Raw genomic sequence first — 19016 nt, 5'->3', positions numbered from 1 at the left:
ATCAAGAGTCAGAGGCTCAACTGACTGAGCCATCCAGGCACCCCTCAACATTTATTTAAAAAACTTTATTCATGGACATATAATTAAATAATTAAAAGACATTCTTGTTCTAGGTGCAATGTGCTAGGCACAGGGCAAGACCCTGGAATTACAAAGATCAACAGAGCACAATCTCTACCTTCAAAGGCTTGTCCAGTGGTGGAGACAGAAATGGTATAGAGATAGTTAGAAAGCAGTAGGATAAGGGCAAAGGTAGGATGTGTATAGAGTATTGTGGGACCGCAAAGGAGGGGCAAGTGATGACCCAGTCTGTCAGAGAGGCTTTCTTTGGACGAGGTGAGATATGAATTGAGTCTTTAAAGATGAAGGAGAGTTGCCCAGGTGTGGTGGATTGTTATCTTAATGGTCTCCAATGAATCATGCATCCTGGTACCCATGCCCTTTGTGTGAGTCCCTTCCATGTTTATTCTGGGCTTGGCCATGTGCTTTGTTTTGGCCAGTGGGCCATCAGCAAAGAAGATACAAGCAGAAGCTTGATAAATGTATGTTGAGACTTGCCTTCTTGGAATTCAGTTGCCATGTGAGGAAGTTTGAGCTAGCCATGTGGAGAACTGAGGTGCTTCAGTTTATGTCAACCACCATTTGGGATCAGCTAGCCCCCAGTTGACTGCCACATGATCACAAAAGCATGTGGAGTCACAAAAGCATGTGTGATCCCAGCTGATGCCACAGAGAACAGAAACCATCCCAGGTAAGCCTACTAAGGTGGTTCTAAAACCTGGGTACAAATTCTTTGGTATTGTGCTTCAGTCAACAGAATATGGCAGAAGTGATGCTAAAAGACTTATGAATTTATTTTTAAAAAAGGTTTTATTATTAGAGAGAGAGAGAGAGAGAGCGCATAAGCCAGGGAGAAGGGAGAAGCAGACTCCTTGCTGAGCAGGGGGCCCAACATGGGACTCGATCCCAGGACCCTGAGATCATGACCCGAGCCACAGGTAGATGCTTAACTGACTGAGCCACCAAGGCACCATAAGACTTTTGAATTTAGATCTTAAAAGGCCATATAGCTTTTATTTTGTTTGCTGGAATGCTCCCTCTTAGGGCCGCGGTATAAAATGCTCAACTATCCTGAGGCCATGCTCTAAGAGAGCCCTAGTCACACGAGGAGGCATTATGTAGTCACTTTGGTAGACAGTCCCAGGAGAACTTAGCCTTCAGAGTCATTTCAGCCCAGGCTCCAGACATGTAGATAAAGAAACTTCCAGATAATCTCAGCACCAGAGCTGTTTGAGTTGTCCACCTAGTGGCTCACGTTTTCAAGCTGAGGCCCCAGATGTGGGACAGAGACAAATCTGTCCACAGAATTCATGAACTTAACAAAATGGTGGTCGTTTGAAGCTATGGTTTTAAGTGGTTTGTTATGTAACAGTAGATATCTGAGACATAAATTGGTACATAGAAGTGTGGTGCTGTCTTAAAAGCCTGAACATGTGGCATTTGGAACACGATGGTGGGTAAAAGGCTTGAATGACAGGCAGCAAGGGTTGTGAGTGCCCTGGAAAGGGAGCTGGAAACTTCTTGGACCAAGCCTGATCAGAATTATATAGTGTTGAGGCCACTGGCAGAAAGTGTGCCTAATGAATTTGTGGGTTTGGCCTAAGAGATGTAGAGATGGGATGTTAAAAGTGCCATCTAGGTGCTTCCAGCTGGCATGTCAGGTGTTATAAGGGAGAGATGAGCTAAGTAAGGATCTGTCCAGTTTGCTGGGTTGGAAAGGAAAACTAGTTCTCATTTTCAGTCTCTCCAGCAGGCAGCTGGCTTAAAGGTGAAGATGAAATCAAGGGTATGATTGTAGAACCTTTGTTAATACCCCAAGAGGATTTAAGGTGGTGCCTAGTAGGCTTTCTCAGTAAACAAAAGCGTTTCTAAGAATATTAAAGATGTTGTTTTATAGCTGAAGTAGAGTCTTCTTGAAATGATGTATGTGGCTTTTGGAGCAAGAAGTGAACCCAATAATACGTGTAGAAAAACCATAAAGTTTCAAAGAGTATTGTTTTGGAAAAGACGCTATTAGTTCGGGCTGAAAAGAACTGAAATAGTTAAAAAGTAAAAAGAGGCCTCTGGGCCCCAACTTTCTGTGGGCAGGAAGCTGGCCAGTATTCACAAGGGCCTTATCTTATGGAAAAGAAAATCTTCTCAGGCAAGCAGAACCAGGAGCCCAGCGGGTGTAACTAGAAGCCAAGAAGAACTGGGCTCTATTCAGGTAACATCCCTGCCTCCAAAGGAGGGGTCCTGATAACAGAACCTGGCTGGATTTCAGAATTGCTTTGAATCAGTGATCTCTATGTGCCTCCTATTTCTCTCCCTTTTAATGGCTGTCCTGTGGCTGCTTCACAGCTGTATCGTGGGCACATGGAGGGCAGACATCTTGTCTCATTAGTTCACAGGTCTTTGGATCAAAAGGAGCCCCACTTGAGGAGTTGTACCCCAGGAGGCTCAGCCACATCCAGGCTTGCTGCGCATTGTGAGATCATGGACTTTGAGCCTGGTGTATGATTGGATACTATTTTGGGTGTCTTGGGAAGGATGAATATACTTCACATGTGGAAGGCCATGCCTTGGTAGGGGTAGAGGGCAGACTGGTAGACTGCTACGTTAATGGCCCCCTGGTGAGTCACACCTCTTCCACATTGATTCTGGGCTCAGCTCTATGACATGCTTTCGTCCTCAGCAAATGTGACACAGGCAGAGACTTCATAAGTGCTTGCCCATTAGGGCTTGCTTCTTGGAACCCAGTTGCCATGTGAGGAGGCCAGGCTAGGTGTGGGGAGAGACCTGAACTGAGATGCACCAGCTGGTGGCCTCACCCAATGGCTAGACACTGTGTGAGCCCCTCTCGGAGCATCCAGCCCCGGTGCACCTGTCAGCCCAGCCAGCTCAGTGTGGAGTACTCCATGTCTGCACCGTTCCAGCTGATCTCTAACCAGACTGCTGATTCACAAAACTGTTGTTGCCTTTAGTGCCTTTAGTTACTAGTCTGAGTGGTTTGATACACAGCAAGGGATAACAAATAAAGCAGGAAAGGCATTAAGACAGGAGATGGTATGAACAAAGACATAGAGACAAAGCAAAGTGTGTGTGGGAAAATGCAGGCAGTTTGGGGTTGTCTGAGGCAGTGAATATTGAGAGCAGACCCTGGAAAAATGGGGAAGAGCCTTCTGAGAAAGTCCTTGTCTGTTCGGGTGTGGGTGATGCGGAGTCATAGGTGGCCTACGGGATGGGTGTGAAATGGCCAGAGAGATGCATTCTTTAGAAAGATTACTCTAGAGTCAGAATAGGGGATGAACAGAGACCCTCTCCTGCCCAGGTGGGTTTTTACTCTTGTACTGTGTTCAGAGTGGGGCTAGGGAGGAGGCGCCCTCTAGGGCAGCTTCTGGGGAAACAAGGTGGTATGATAGACACTGCCTTGAGGTCAGGGTCCGTGTCTGTCTTGTTTACTGTTGTAGCTCTCTGGGGTCCCAGCACAAAGTTACTTCTCAATTTTATGTGTGTGTGTATGTATGTATGTATTTGTGTATTTGTGTATTTATGTATTTATTTATTTGGCATATAGTTGACATATTTTTTAAAGGTTTTATTTAAATTCCAGTTAGCATACAGTGTAATATTAGTTTCAGGTGTACAGCATAGTGATCTGACAATTACATACATTATGAAACACTCACCGTGGTAAGTGTAGTTACCCTCTGTCATCATGCAAAGGCATTACAATATTGTTGACTTTATTCCCTATGCTATATTTTTCATCCCTGTGACTTATTTATTTTATAATTGGAAGTTTGTACTTCCTAATCCCCTTCAACTATTTTGCCCATTCCCTCATCCCCCTCTCCTCTGACAACTACTAGTTTGTTCTCCATCTTTAGGTCTGTTTCTGGTTTTTTGTTTGTTTTGTTTTTTAGATTACACATATAAATGAAATTCTATGGTATTTTTCTTTCTCTGGCTGACTTATTTCACTTAGCATAATACCATCCATGTTTCATTCTTTTTTGTGGCTGAGTAATATTCCATTGTGTACATATACCCCATCTTTATCCAGTCATCTATCAATGAACACATAGGTTGCTTCCATATCCTAGCTGTTGTAAAGCTGCAATAAACATAGGAGTGCATATATTTTTTCAAGTTAGTGTTTCATTTTCTTTGGGTAAATACCCAGAAGTGGAGTTGCTGGATCATATGGTAGTTCTGTTTTTAATTTATTGAGGAACCTCCATACTGTTTCCATAGTGGCTGCCCCAATTTACATTCCTACCCACGGTGCACCATGGTTCCCTTTCCTCCACATGCTTGCCAACGCTTGTTATTTCTTGTCTTTTTGATACTAGCTATTCTGACTGGTGTGGGGTAATCTGATAGTGGTTATGATTTGCATTTCCCTGATGATTAGTGATGCTGAAAATCTTTTTCATGAGTCTGTTGGGTGTGCTGTGTCTTTTTTGGAAAAATGTCATTTCAGGGGGCGCCTGGGTAGCTCGGTTGGTTGGGTGTCTGCCTTCAGCTCAGGTCATGATCCTGGGGTCCTGGGATCGAGCCCTGCATTGGGCTCCCTGCTCAGCGGAGGCCGGCTTCTCCCTCTCCCTCAGCCTTCCACTCCACCTGCTGTGCTCTCTCTCTCTCTCAAGTGAATAAATAAAATCTTTGAAAAAATGTCTATTCAGGTTCTCTGGCCATTTTAAAATAATGTTGATTGTTTTTGTTTGTTTTTGGAGGTGAGTTGTATGAATTCTTTATATATTTTGGATATTAACTCCTTATCGGATATATCATTTGCAAATATCCTCCCCCATTTAGTAGGTTGCCTTTTCATTTTGTTGATGGTTTTCTTCCCTGTGCAAAAGCTTTTAGGTTTCTTGTAGTCGCAATTGTTTATTTTTGCTTTTATTGCCAATGCCTGAGGAGACAGATTAAAAAAAAATTGCTAAGACTGATGTATAAGAGGTTACTGCCTATGTTTTCTTTTAGGATTTTTATGGCTTCAGGTCTTACATTTGGGTCTGTAATCCATTTTGAGTTTATTTTTGTATATGGTTTGAGAAAATGGTCCAAATTTGGTCGTTTGCATGTAGCTGCCTAGTTTTCCCAACACCACTTACAGAAGATTGTCTTTTGTCCATTGTTTGTTCTTGCCTCCTTTGTCAAAGATTAATTGACAATATAAGTGTGGCATTATTTCTGGACTCTCTATTCTGTTCCATTGATTTGTGTATCTATTTTTGTGCCAGTACTGCACTGTTTTGTTTTCTATAGCTTTGTAGTTAAGTTTGAAATCTGAGATTGTGGTATGTCCCACTTTGTTCTTTTTTCTCAATATTATTTTGGCTATTGGGGTCTTTTGTAGTTCCATATAAATTTTTGGATTTTTCTAGTTCTGTGAGAAATACTGCTGGTATTTTAATAGGGATTGCATTGCATGTCGTCCTTCTCTGTATTGTTTCCGTTTTAGTATACGTGCTGCTGAAGTGAGCACCGATAGGGATTGCATTGAATCTGTAGATTGCTTTCGGTAGTATGAACATTTTAACAATATTCTTTCAGTTCATGAACATGGTATATCTTTCCATTTATTTGAATCATCTTCAGTTTCTTTCATCAGTATCTTACAGTTTACAGAGTATAGCTCTTTTACCTCCTTGGTTAAATTTATTCCTAGGCATGTTATTCTTTGTGATGCAATTGTAAATAGGATTGTTTTCTTAGTTTCTCTTTCTGCTAGCTCATTATTGGTGTGTAGAAACACAGCAGATTTTTATATGTTAGTTTTATATACAGAAACTTCGCTGAATTTGTTTATTCTAACAGATTTTGTGTGTGTGTGTGTGTAGTCTTCAGGGTTTTCTATATATAGTATCATGTCATTTGCAAATAGTGACAGTTTTACTTCTTTCTTGTCGATTTGGATGTGTTTTATTTTCTTGTCTGATTGCTTTGGGTAGGACTTCCAGTACTGTGTTGAATACAAGTGGTGAAAGTGGACATCCTTGTTTTGTTTTTGACCTTAGAGAAAAAGCTTTCAGCTTTTCACCATTGAGCTGTGAGTTTGTCATATTGCCTTTATTATGTTGAGGCGTGTTCCCTCTATACCCATTTTGTTGAGAGTTTTTATCATGAATGGATGTTGAATTTTTTTCAAATGCTTTTCCTGTATCTAGTGAGATGATCATATGATTTTTACCCTTCATTTTGGTTAATATGGAGTATCATGTTAATTGATTTGTGGTTATTGAACCTTTCTTTCTTTTCTTTCTTTCTTTCTTTCTTTCTTTCTTTCTTTCTTTCTTTCTTTTTCTTTCTCTCTCTCTTTCTCTCTCCCTTTCTTTCTTTCTTTCTTTCTTTCTTTCTTTCTTTCTTTCTTTCCTTCCTTCCTTCCTTCCTTCCTTCCTTCCTTCCTTCCTTCCTTCCTTCCTTCATAGTGTCTTTGTCTGGTTTTGGTATTAAGGTAATGCTGGGCTCATAGAATGAATTTGGAATTTCCTACTTCCTGATTTAGTCTTGGAAGATTGTATGGTTCCAGGAATTTATCTGTTTCTAGTTAAGTTTCCAATTTGTTGGTGTATAACTCTTCATAGTAGCTGCTGCTGCTGCTGCTGCTGCTGCTGCTTCTTCTTCTTCTTCTTCTTCTTCTTCTTCTTCTTCTTCTTCTTCTTTAAAGATTTTATTTATTTATTTGAGAGAGAGAGAGAGAGGGAACATGAGCTGCACGGAGTGCAGAGCCTGACACGGGGCTGGATCTCATGACCATGAGATCACGATCTGAGCTAAAACTAAGAGTCGGCCGCTTAACCTATTGAGCCACCCAGGTGCCCCTCATGGTAGTTTCTTGTAATCCTTTGTATTTCTGCGTGTCAATTGTAATTTATCTTTCATTTCTGATTTTATTTATTTGAGTTCTCTCTTTTTTGATGGTTTGGGTTCAAGGTTAATCAGTGTTGTTTACCTTTTCAAAAAACCAGCTCTTCGGTTCACTGATTTTTTGGGTCTGTATTTCATTTATTTACACTCTGATCTTTATTATTTCCTTCCTTCTACTATCCTTGAACTTTATTTGTTGTTCCTTTTCTAGTTCTTTTTGGTATAAGTTTAGATTATTTATTTGAGGTTTTTCTTATTTCTTGAGGTAGGCTTGTATCACTGTATACTTCCCTCTTAGAACTGCTTTTGGTCTGTCCCAAAGATTTTGAACTATTGTGTTTCCGTTTTCATTTGTCTCCAGGTATTTTTTGACTTCCTTTTTGATTTCTTCATTGACTCATTTGTTGTTTAGTAGCATGGTGTTTAGCCTCCACATGTTTGTGTTTTTAGCATTTTTTTTCTTCTAACTGACTTCTACGTTCATACTATTGTGGTTGCAAAAGATGCTTGATATGATTTTATTCTTAAATTTACTGATGCTTGTTTTGTGGCCTACCATGTAGTCTATCCTGGAAGATGTCCCCTGTGCTCTTGAATGGAATGTGTATTCTGCTCTTTTTAGTTGGAATGTTCTGTATATATTTCTGTATTTATCTTGTGAAGTCCATCTGGTTTAACGTGTCATTCAAAGTCACTGTTTCCTTATTGATTTCTGTCTGGATGATCTATCCAGTGATATAAGTGGGGTGTTAAAGTCTCCTACTATTAATGTATTATTGTCAACTTCTCCTTTTATGTCTGTTAATATTTGCTTTTGTATATTCGGTTGCTCCCCTGTTGGGTGCATAAATATTTACAATTGTTATATCTTCTTGTTGGATTGGCCTGCTTATCAAATGTCATGCCTTTCTTTGTCTTTTGTTACAGTTTTCGTTTTAAGGTCTATTTTGTCTAATACAAGTATTGTCACCCCAGCTTTTTTTTTTTTTTTTTTCATTTTCATTTGCATGGAATGTCTTTTTCTCATCCCTTCACTTTCAATCTGCATGTGTCTTTAGGTCTGAAGTGAGTCTCTCGTAGGCAGCATATAGATTAGTCTTGTTTTTTTTATCCATTCAATTACCCTAGGTCTTTTGATGGGAACATCTAGCCCATTTATATTTAAAGTAATTACTGATAGGTATATACTGATTGCCATTTTGTTAATTGTTTTCTGGTTGTTTTTGTAGTTCTCTGTATGTCTTCCCTCTCTTGCTCTCTTCCCTTCTGATTTGATGAATTTCTTCAGTGTTATGCTTGGATTTCTTTCTCTTTATTTTTTGTGTATCTATTATAGGTTTTTGGTTTGTGATTACCATGAACTTCATATGTAATATGCTATGTGTATAGCAGTCTATTTTAAGTTGATAGTCACTTAAGTTCAGACACTTTCACTACATTTTTTACTGTGTATCAATGTCTATGACATCATATTTTACATCTTTTTATTTTGTGTATCCTTTAACTAATTATTTTTTTAAAAAAGATTTTTATTTATTTATTTAACACAGATAGAGACAGCCAGCGAGAGAGGGAACACAAGCAGGGGGAGTGGGAGAGGAAGAAGCAGGCTCATAGCGGAGGAGCCTGATGTGGGGCTCGATCCCAGAATGCTGGGATCACGCCCTGAGCCGAAGGCAGACGCTTAACCGCTGTGCCACCCAGGCGCCCCTCCTTTAACTAATTATTGTAGATATAATTGGTTTTACTACTTTTGTCTTTTAATCTCTGTACTAGCTTTATAGGTGATTGATCTACTTACCTTTTCTATATGCTTGCTTTTGTCAGTGAATTTTTTTCTTTTCATAATTTTTTTTTCTTTTAGTTATGACTTTCATTTTCTCCTTAAGGAAGTCCATTTAACATTTCTTTAAGGGTGGCTTAGTGGAATGAACTTTTTAAGTTTTTTTTTTTTTTTTTTTTTTTTTAATCTGGGAAACTCTGTCTCTTTCAATTCTGAATGATAACCTTGCCAGGTAGAATATTGGTTGTAGGTTTTTCTCCTTCCATCTCTTTGAATATATCTTGCCGCTCTCTTCTGGCCTGCAAAGTTTCTGCTGAAAAGCCAGCCAAAAACTTTATGGGGTTTCTTTTGTAGAAACTAGTTGCTTTTCTCTTGCCGCTTTTAAGATTCTTTATCTTTGGGGCTCCTGGGTGGCTCGGTCATTAAGCATCTGCCTTTGGCTCAGGTCATGATCCCAGGGTCCTGGGATTGAGCCCCGCATCGGGCCTGCTGCTCCCCTTGCTTGTGTTCCCTCTCTTGCTGTGTCTCTCTCTGTCAAATTAAATACAATCTTAAAAAAAGATTCTTTATCTTTAATTTTTGACATTTTAATTATTCAGTAAATATTTTTGAATGAACATAAAAATAAATTAGAGCGATCAAATATTGTAGATGCTGCCTATGAGGCAAAAAAAGAGGGAATCCCAAGGAGAGTTTGGGAGAAAGCAGTGGTTGTTTTTCTGGAAAGAAGAAGAAAGGCACTCTCAGTAGAGGGAGTCTCAGAAGCAAAGGCATGAAGGAGGGAAGTGTTTCTGGGGAACTGCATATTTTGAAGTTCTATGTGGCTCAAGCTTGGAGTGGGAGGAGGGGTAGTATCTACGATATGGTTGGGGAGGGAGAAGGAGCCAGATCACAAGAGACTGGATTTATAAGGCCAAAGATTTTATCCAGTAAGCAGTGGGGAACCATGGAAGGCTGTAAAGCAGAGGAGAAGTGTGATGAGACTTGCATTTTGGAGAGATGAGTGGAGACCACGGCAACAGTGTGGGATTGCAAGGGTGCACAGGAATGGGTGTAGAGCAGCTGGGAGCATAGAAGGTCGGTTGCTCGCTCTCCATGTTGGAGAATTCATAATACATAGGCACTTCCTGGATGTGTTTGGTGAGGATTGCAGGAACTCCCAGGTTTCTGGTGTAGCTTCTCTGAAGGATGAGAAGAGACAAGGCAGCTTTGGGGCAAAAGATCATGAATTTAGTGCTGGCCATGTTGAGCTTGAGGTACCTGTGGGACATACTTGTAGAGAGGTCCAGGTTGGGGGCTGAGGAGCGAGGTCTGAGTGGTGGGTAGATATCTGGCAGGTGTTGGCAAATAGTCGATAATGACCGCCCAGGGAGCATTGTAGGCCTAAAAGAAAACAGAACCTAAGACAGGATCTGAAGGGACACTGATATTTAAGGAATAGAAAGTGGCAAAGGAGTGTGAGAAGGAGTACCAAAAAGCTAGGAGAGCCAGGAGAGGGGTATACCATGGAAATGGGTACGTTTCAGTGAGGGAGGGCTCAGGATGTCAAGTAAAAGACTAAATTGTATCCCTTAGAATTATCAACAAGGAGGTCACCCAGTGAGGATAATTCCAGAAGCAGGTTAGAGCTGAAGTCTGAGGTCATTGTTTAAAAATATAGGTTTTGTTATTATTTAGGTATGGCAAGGCCAACAGATCAGGAGATGACTGCCATTAAAAAGGTAGTTTGTTATATTCACAGATCCTAAGAAGAGGGACACACGGTCCATAGGGGGCTTCACTGGAAGCACTGGACTTGGTCAGGAGGCAGGGGAGGGAGAGGGAATTTCTGTGGGAAAGACTGGGTGAGACAAGATAAGCACGTTTAGGATTGGCTGCTTTGAATAATTTCAGTGGGTTCTGGAGGCACAGGGGTGACTCTAACTGGCTGGTACCTGGCCTTGCGATGATTAGGGCGGGTGGAGAGTGGCCCAGAGTGTGAGAGCCTGACACAAGAGATGGTTGAGGATATGGGCACCGTCAAATCAGATTGGTTAGCTGAATTGGATTGATAAATTAGATGGATTAAATTAGATTGGTTGGTTTGCAGTTGAAAGCTGTACTTGTAGGTGAATGGTGTATTAATCTCTAGGAATCAGTTAACGGTGGGGTAGGGAGTCACCCCAGATGTGGAAGCATCAGAATACAGAATATAAAAGGCCTGATTAATACAGTTATGGGCTGGGAGTAAGTGGGAAGAGGTTGAAGATGTAAAGCAGAGGAACCTTGTAAGTGAGAGCTGTGTAACTGCTGGTGGCTCCCTCTTCTCTCAAGGCTGGCTGGAGGTGGAGAGGTGGATTGCTAGTTTCTAAAGAAGAGGGCTAGAGTCTCCCCTGGAGGCCAGGACCTGCCTGCTGGTAAGACCTTGCTCACGCCTGCCTCCTGTGCAGCGGCCGCTGGCGGAGACACTTGAGAGCATGGGCTGTGGGGCTGCTCGGGCTTTTGGGCTCAAGTTTTGTCTTGGCTAAGTTCAGTTCTTCTCAGTCTGCATGAAGTCAAGGGAGGGCCAGAAAGGGCTGCCTGAGAGAATAGCCCCCCTGAGTCCTGACTCAGTCTCTCCACGAGAGGGAAAACGAATTAGCAGTTTTTTGGCAGGTACATCTGTGCCTAGGGATAAACAAGACTCATCCTTGTGGAATGTGAGCAGAGTTAGCAGTTTTTTTTTTTTTTAGTATTTATTGGCTTTTGGAAAAAGAAAGGGGGAGGCAGAGATCCCACAGCTGTCTGAGGCCACCTCTATCTCAACTTTCCAAAGTCAGGACCCATCTTCTTGGGCAAAGCTGCTTTGTAAGCAAGCTGCTGTCTCCTGGTTTACAGGCTCCTAATATCCCGAACTCCATCTGAAGAGGCTGACAATTACCCAACACTCCTTGCCAGCTGGCTTCAGCCAGTAGAGCTGCGTGTAAATGCTGCATCCTGTAGCTACTCTGGGTCAGGCTACTCCGAAATGAAGAGAAATTCAACACTTAGACGGGGAAAAGGAAAAAAAAATCTGAAACATTTTCTTTATGTTGGAGGCATTTCTGCTGCTCACTGGCGGGAAGGAAAGGAAGAGAATGTCGATGGTATTTTTTTTTTTTTCTCAAAGTGCAGTATGTAGGAAAGCACGTATTTCAGCTTCTCTGGGTGGGAATCAGGCAGACCTCATCCATTCAGCCTTCCAGGAGCTATTGGAGGAATGGGTGGACCTGGGAGTGGGGGTGACTCCAAGCACGAAATCTTTCTCAGCCCAGACCCTGGGCATCATCCTTTCCTGCTTTCACCTACATCCGGTCACTCATCCAAACTTGAGTTCTACCTGCAAAGTGCTCCTGGGAGCCAGCTCTTCCTCTACATCCTGACCAACACAGCATTAGCCCTAATACTCATCTTCTCTTGCTTGGACTATTGCAGTAGCCTGCTAGCTGGTCCCCTGCCTCCAGTCTCTTACTCCCCATTGCTACCAGAGCAATTAAAAAAAAAGATTTTATTTATTCACATGATAGAGCGAGCACAAGCAGGGGGAGCTGCAGGCAGAGGTAGAGGGAGAAGTAGGCTTCCTGCTGAGCAAGGAACCCAAAGCGGGGCTTGATCTCAGGACCCCGAGATTATGACCCGAGCCGAAGGCAGACACTTATTTTTTTTTTTTAAGTTTTATTTATTTATTTATTTGACAGAGAGAAAGACAGCCAGCGAGAGAGGGAACACAAGCAGGGGGAGTACGAGAAGAAGAAGCAGGCTCCCAGTAGAGGAGCCTGATGTGGGGCTCGATCCCAGGACCCTGGGATCAGGCCCTGAGCCGAAGGCAGACACTTAAAACCAACTGAGCCACCCAGGCACCCCTGCTACCAGAACAATTTTTTCCCCAAACTGTGTTTTTTTCTTTTTAATGTGTAGACTTTAAACATTTTGTAACACATGCATGTGTTTTTGAATACAATGATACTAAACAACATGGAGTAAAAACTAAATCTTCACTAACTTGTGTCCTCTAGCCTCAGCTACAGTTGTTAGCAATTGTGTATCCTTCTAGAAATACCCAGGAATATAATGATATTAGCACATCTGTTATTGGTGGGGAGGTATGGAAGGCACACAGATACGTTTTGTTGTGTGCCTTACATTTTAAAAAAAGATTTTATTTATAAATTTTATTTATTAAATTTATTAAAAATAAATATTATTTATTTATTTCAATAAATTATGGGGGGGAGAGAGAAAGAGGGAGAGCATGAGCTGGGGGAAAAAGCAGAGGCAGAACCAGACTCCTTGCTGAGCAGGGAGCCTGGTGTGGGGCTCCATCCCAAGATCCTGGGATCATGACCTGAGCTAAATAAAGGCAGACACTTACCCGACTGAGTCACCCAGGTGCCCGCCTTACATTTTTTTTCTACTGAACAATGTCTCTTGTGGATCATTCTGTATCGGGATATATAAAGTTGACTTATTTTTTTTATGAGTCCTATGATATTCCATTTATGATCATATTACAGTATATTTAACTGGGCCCCTATTGGTGGCTGTTTAGGTGATTTACATACTGTACTATTATAAGTAATAGTCTAAATATTATTATTAAATGTTTAATTCAAATTAAATTATTCAGTGTTTTCTCTCTTTGCAAATGATGTACAGGCTTATATCATCAGTTCAGACTCTTCTCTGAGCTCTGATCCATTGATCAACTATTATTTTTTTAAAGATTTATTTATTTTAGAGAGGGGGAGGGGGAAGGGGAAGAGGGAGAGGGAGAGAGAAGCCCAAGCAGAGTCTGTGCTGAGCATGGAGCCTGACACGGGGCTCCATCTCATGACCCTAAGATCATGACTTGAGCTGAAACCAAGAGTCAGATGCTTAACTGACCGTGCCACCCAGGCGCCCCTTGATTAACTAATATGTCCATCTGACTGTCTCAAATGCATTTGTCTTGTTTTGTCCATTGCATAAAGGGGACCCCCATCTACACAACTGCCTAAGCCTGAAACCTTGAAGTCATCCACGATTACTTCATTTCCCTCCCTGCGCACTCACCTGGCCCATCTACCTCCCATAGCACTCTTCTTTGCCCACGTCTCTCCAAGCTTTTGCATCTTCAGTAAGCCTTTTAACTCCACAGCACTCTTTAGCTGCAGTCCTTCCACAGAAATAATATTCACTGCCATCACTCAAAGCTTACATCACCTTTCATCCAGATAAATGCAGTCATAATAAGAGTAAATGGCTTATAAAGCACTTGCTATGTGCCAGGCACCATTCTAAGTGTGTAATAAACCCTGGTTCCTTTTAATACTCAAAATCACCCTCAGGGTGTGTATACTACTACTACTGCTACTGCTACTACTACTACTGCTACTGCTACTACTACTACTGCTACTGCTACTACTGCTACTACTACTACTACTGCTGCTACTACTGCTACTGCTACTACTACTGCTACTACTACTGCTACTACTACTACTACTGCTACTACTACTGCTACTACTACTTTACTTGCTTTCAAAAAAAGTATTTATTTACTTACTTATTTCATTCCAATATAATTAACTTTTAGTGTTAAATTAATTTTAGGTGTGCAATGGAATGATTCAACAATTCTGTATGTTTCTTAGTGCTCATCAAGAGAAGTGTGCTCTTGGGGCGCCTGGGTAGCGCAGTCGTTAAAGCGTCTGCCTTTGGCTCAGGGCGTGATCCCGGCGTACCGGGATCGAGTCCCACATCGGGCTCCTCCGCTATGAGCCTGCTTCTTCCTCTCCCACTCCCCCTGCTGTGTTCCCTCTCTCGCTGGCTGTCTCTCTCTGTCAAATAAATAAATAAAATCTTTAAAAAAAAAAAAAAAGAGAAGTATGCTCTTAATCCCCTTTATCTGTTTCACCCATCCCCCACCCACCTCCCCTCTGGCGACCACCAGTTTGTTCTCTGTATATAAGAGTCTTTCAGTTGTGGGGCGCCTGGGTGGCGCAGTCATTATGCGTCTGCCTTCGGCTCAGGGCGTGATCCCGGCATTCTGGGATAGAGCCCCGCATCAGGCTTCTCCGCTGGGAGCCTGCTTCCTCCTCTCCCACTCCCCCTGCTTGTGTTCCCTCTCTCACTGGCTGTGTCTCTCTGTTAAATAAATAAAATCTTAAAAAAAAAAAAAAAAGAGTCTTTCAGTTGTGTCTCTTTTCCTTTGTTTGTTTGCTTGTTTTGTTTCTTAAATTTCACATTTGGAAATCATATGGTATCGGCCTTTCTCTAACTTGTATTGTTCAACATTATACCCTCTAGCTCCATCCATGTTGTTGCAAATGGCAAGATTTCATTCTTTCTTATGGCTCAGTAATATTCTATTCTGTATATATACCACCTCTTCTTTATCCATTTATCTATGGACGGATACTTGGGCTGCTTCCATATCTTGAGTATTGTAAATAATGCTGCAGTAAACACAGGAATGCAGATATCTTTTTGAATCAGTGTTTTCCTTTTCTTTGGGTAAATATCCAGTAGTGGAATTAGTGGGTAATAGGGTAGTTTTATTTTTAATTTTTTAAAAAAGATTTTATTTAGTTAGAGAGAGTGAGAGCAAGAGAGAAAGACAGAGCAAGGTGAAGGGGAGAGGGAGAAGCAGACTGCCCGCTGAGCAAGGAGCCTGATGTGGGGCTTGATCCTGGGACTCCGGGATCATGACCTGAGCCGAAGGCAGATGCATAACTGTCTGAGCCACCAGGTGCCCCTCTATTTTTAATTTTTAAAAAATATTTTATTTATTTATTTGACAGAGAGAGAGATAGCCAGCAAGAGAGGGAACACAAGCAGGGGGGAACCTGATGCAGGGCTCGATCCCAGAATGGCGGGATCACATCCTGGGCCGAAGGCAGATGCTTAATGACTGAGCCACCCAGGCGCCCCTATTTTTAATTTTTTGAGGACCCTCCATACTCTTTTCCATAGTGGCTGTACCAATTTGCATTCGCACCAACAGTGCACAAGGTTTCCTTTTTCTTCACATCCTCACCAACTCTTGTTATTTCTTGTGTTTCTGACAGGGTATGTACTGTTCTCTCCATTTTATACATGAGGAAACAGAGGCACAGAGAAGCTCATCAACTGGTAAGAGGTTGAGCTTGTTGTTCAATACTGTTCTTTCTATGAAATGATCCCCCTTGTGTCCCTTGCAGAACATTCTCCATATCCATGCTCTTTTTAAACATGGAGCAAGTCATGTCCTGCACCTCTTTAAAACCCGTCAACGGCTCCATGTTTTCTCCTTTCTCTTAGAATAAAACCCAGATTCCTTTAAGGGATTGCGTGGAGGCCCTACATGTCTCTGCCTTACCTAGTGTCCTCTTTCTCACCAGCATCATACTCAACAGTCTTTCTTTTGGTTCTGGGATATTTCTGCCTTGTCCCACCTCAGGGCCCTTGAATTTACTTTGTCCAGACAAGTGGTTCTCTCCTGGGGTTATTCTCTCTCCTTCCTCTCACCTCCTCTCTTCCCAGGGACATTTGGCCACATCTGGAGATGCTTTTGGTTGTCGCAGTTGGGACAGGGGGAGGGGCTGCTGGCGTCCAGTGGGAAAGAGGCTGGGATGCTGCTAAACGTCCTACAATGTACCGGAGCCTCCCCCAGCAAAGAATTCTTTGGCCTCAAATGTCAGCAACTGATGAACCCTATCTTCACATGCTTCATTCACTTTCAGTTGTAGATAGTGGTGGGAAATGTCTCCCTGACTCTTCTCTTTTTTTTTTTTTTTTTTAAGATTTTATTTTTATTTATCCGACAGAGATAGAGACAGCCAGCAAGAGAGGGAACATAAGCAGGGGGAGTGGGAGAGGAAGAAGCAGGCTCATAGCGGAGGAGCCTGATGTGGGGCTCGATCCCATAATGCCGGGATCACGCCCTGAGCCGAAGGCAGATGCTTAACTGCTGTGCCACCCAGGCGCCCCAGCCTGACTCTTCTCTTTAAAGGAGAGCTAGCCTCATGCGCCACCCAAATGATCTCTGGTCAGTTTCCGAATTATTAGTCCTTTTTCTTTAATTTTCTTCTTCTGGCTTCCTGGGTTTCAATGCTTTAGGCCACTGTTTCTAATCTTCTTCTTTTTGGAAAATACCTTAGTGAGATATTCTCGTTTTTTTTTTTTTTTAAAGATTTTATTTATTTATTCGACAGAGATAGAGACAGCCAGCGAGAGAGGGAACACAAGCAGGGGGAGTGGGAGAGGAAGAAGCAGGCTCACAGTGGAGGAGCCTGATGTGGGGCTCGATCCCATAACGCTGGGATCACGCCCTGAGCCGAAGGCAGCTGCCTAACCGCTGTGCCACCCAGGCGCCCGATATTCTCGGTTTTTTAATTTGGGTCATATATGGTCTTTAAAATTTATTCTGTATTTTTGGTGCTACTGTTATTGGAGTCTAGTTTTACGTTATGCTTTGTGACCTCTTTGTGTTATCACGCACATAGGTACTAGTGTTTGAGAAGCGCATTTATTGGGTTGGAAAGACCTTGCCAATCAATGTCGAGTGAATCCAATGTTTTCAAAATGCTATATAGTTTTGTGCTGTTTAATACAGTACAATAGCAGGTGGTTATTTAAATACATTTAAATTTAAACTAATTAAAATTAAATAGAATTAGAAATTCAGTTCCTCACTCAAGCTAGCTGTATTTCAAGTTCTCGATAGCCAGTTGTGGCTCATGGCTACCATGTTGGATGGTGATAATATAAAACATTTCCATCATTGCAGAAATTTCTGTTGGACTGTGTTGTTCCAGAATTTGGTCCTATTTTAAGATACAGTATATGTGCCACACATATGTTCATATAGATGTAGATACCAAATTTATAGGTTTTCTGTTATAATATGGTTTTTAAAACTTCGTTTTCTTTTTGTACAGTGTACCTTTACTAACTATAGGATACACTAAGTTATTAAATGTTAAAAACTACCACATTCTTTGGCGAAATCTCTACTTGGCTGCATTTGAAAAAATATACTGCTTCATAAATATCTATTTATTTAAAAAGCTCCTTCCACATCCAAGGGAAAGTGACGTAGTCTTAACATTTTTCTTCATGATGGGAGGAGGGTCTAATTTCATAAGTGAATCCCTGGGAGTACAAGAGAAAGAAAGAGTACTGGAAAAGTAATGCCAGGTCCTCTGTCTTATCTCCCGAAATGCGCGTTCAAGACACCTGCGCTTACCTTTGCCCACTCAGAAAGCAAAGGACAAAGCAACGCTTCCAGAAGCAGAAGTGGCTAAGGATTATGGGGATGAGGCATGCTCAGTTACTAGGGTGCTCCTGAGATTTCCCCATGATAGACTCTGGCTGCCACCTAGTATCCACCTTCTTAGCAGACACTGTGGGGCCATGGGTCTCCGCCTGCTAAGTAATGCACCCTCTCAGGGTCCCCGAAGCCCAGGGGTCGGGAGGCTGGTGGAGTGTCAGGGAGAAGGGCGGGGGTCTTGTCTGTGCCACCTGAGGCTGAGACAGGCACCTCAGGAAGCCCCTTACTCTCAAAGGGAGCGCCCCGCGTATTTGTGTGTCTGAGCGTTCTGGGTTGGAGCCAGTGAGAGGCCGAGGATGGCAGGTCGCCCTTGTGATTCAGTCTGCGGTCCCTTGCTTCACCGATGATGGATGGTGCGGGGCTGAAATGCAGGGCTGGGCTTAGGGCTGGGTGGACCAAGGTGAGGTGAGTGAGGCACTTATGAGGAGTGCAGCATTTAAGAGGATGGCAAAAAACTCAGTAGCCAAGATAAATATCATTTTAATGGCAGTATTAAAAAAAACAAAACAAATGCAAAAAATGCCACGATGAACAAAATATCAGTCTTTGAAACAAAGGCAGGATCTGACCCTGCATTTGCACGATTCACCTTACTTGCCTCAACCTCACCTTGGCCCTGTCACCAAACAGAAGTTGCTGTCACCATCTTAAATGTGGCAAGAATTTCCCTTTTTGAAGAGTACAAAACAAAGCTTCCTGTTACTTTTATAAAATGCACGGAGGTCACAGCACACGTCATCAGGATATAGGTGGCTGGATTTTCACAAGTTCACACACAAGCGCAACCAGAACCCAGCCCCCCCCAACCCCCCAAAGCTGCCCTTGTGCTCCTTCCAGGCACCACCCCCACCTCAAGGTGAGGCTAACCCCTAGCCTGACATCTTCTTCTTCATTTTCTTTCTTTTTTTAAAATTGAGTTGAAATTCACACAACATTAAATCAACCATTTTCAAGTGTTCAATTCAGTGGCATTTTATACGCTTACAGTGCTGTGTGAATGACCACCTCTCTTAAGTTCTAGAACATTTT

The 19016-nt window shown here is 42.2% G+C and overlaps 1 long non-coding RNA gene across 1 annotated transcript in view; it reads left to right on the top strand.

Moving 5' to 3' along the window:
- The window catches only part of LOC148108806 (uncharacterized), a 170146-nt gene that overhangs the window by 40082 nt on the left and 111048 nt on the right, over positions 1 to 19016 (top strand). The window contains exon 3 of the long non-coding RNA XR_015726995.1: positions 15745 to 15808. This is a non-coding gene — a long non-coding RNA (uncharacterized LOC148108806). The remainder of the gene's footprint in view (positions 1 to 15744; positions 15809 to 19016) is intronic.

The sequence above is a fragment of the Ursus americanus genome, chromosome 16 (genome assembly GCF_024610735.1).
Source record: "Ursus americanus isolate L20-20 chromosome 16, mUrsAme1.1.p, whole genome shotgun sequence".
Taxonomy (NCBI): Eukaryota; Metazoa; Chordata; class Mammalia; order Carnivora; family Ursidae; genus Ursus; species Ursus americanus.
Note: the sequence above shows the minus strand (reverse complement) of the source record. Positions and strands in the feature narration are given on the sequence as shown.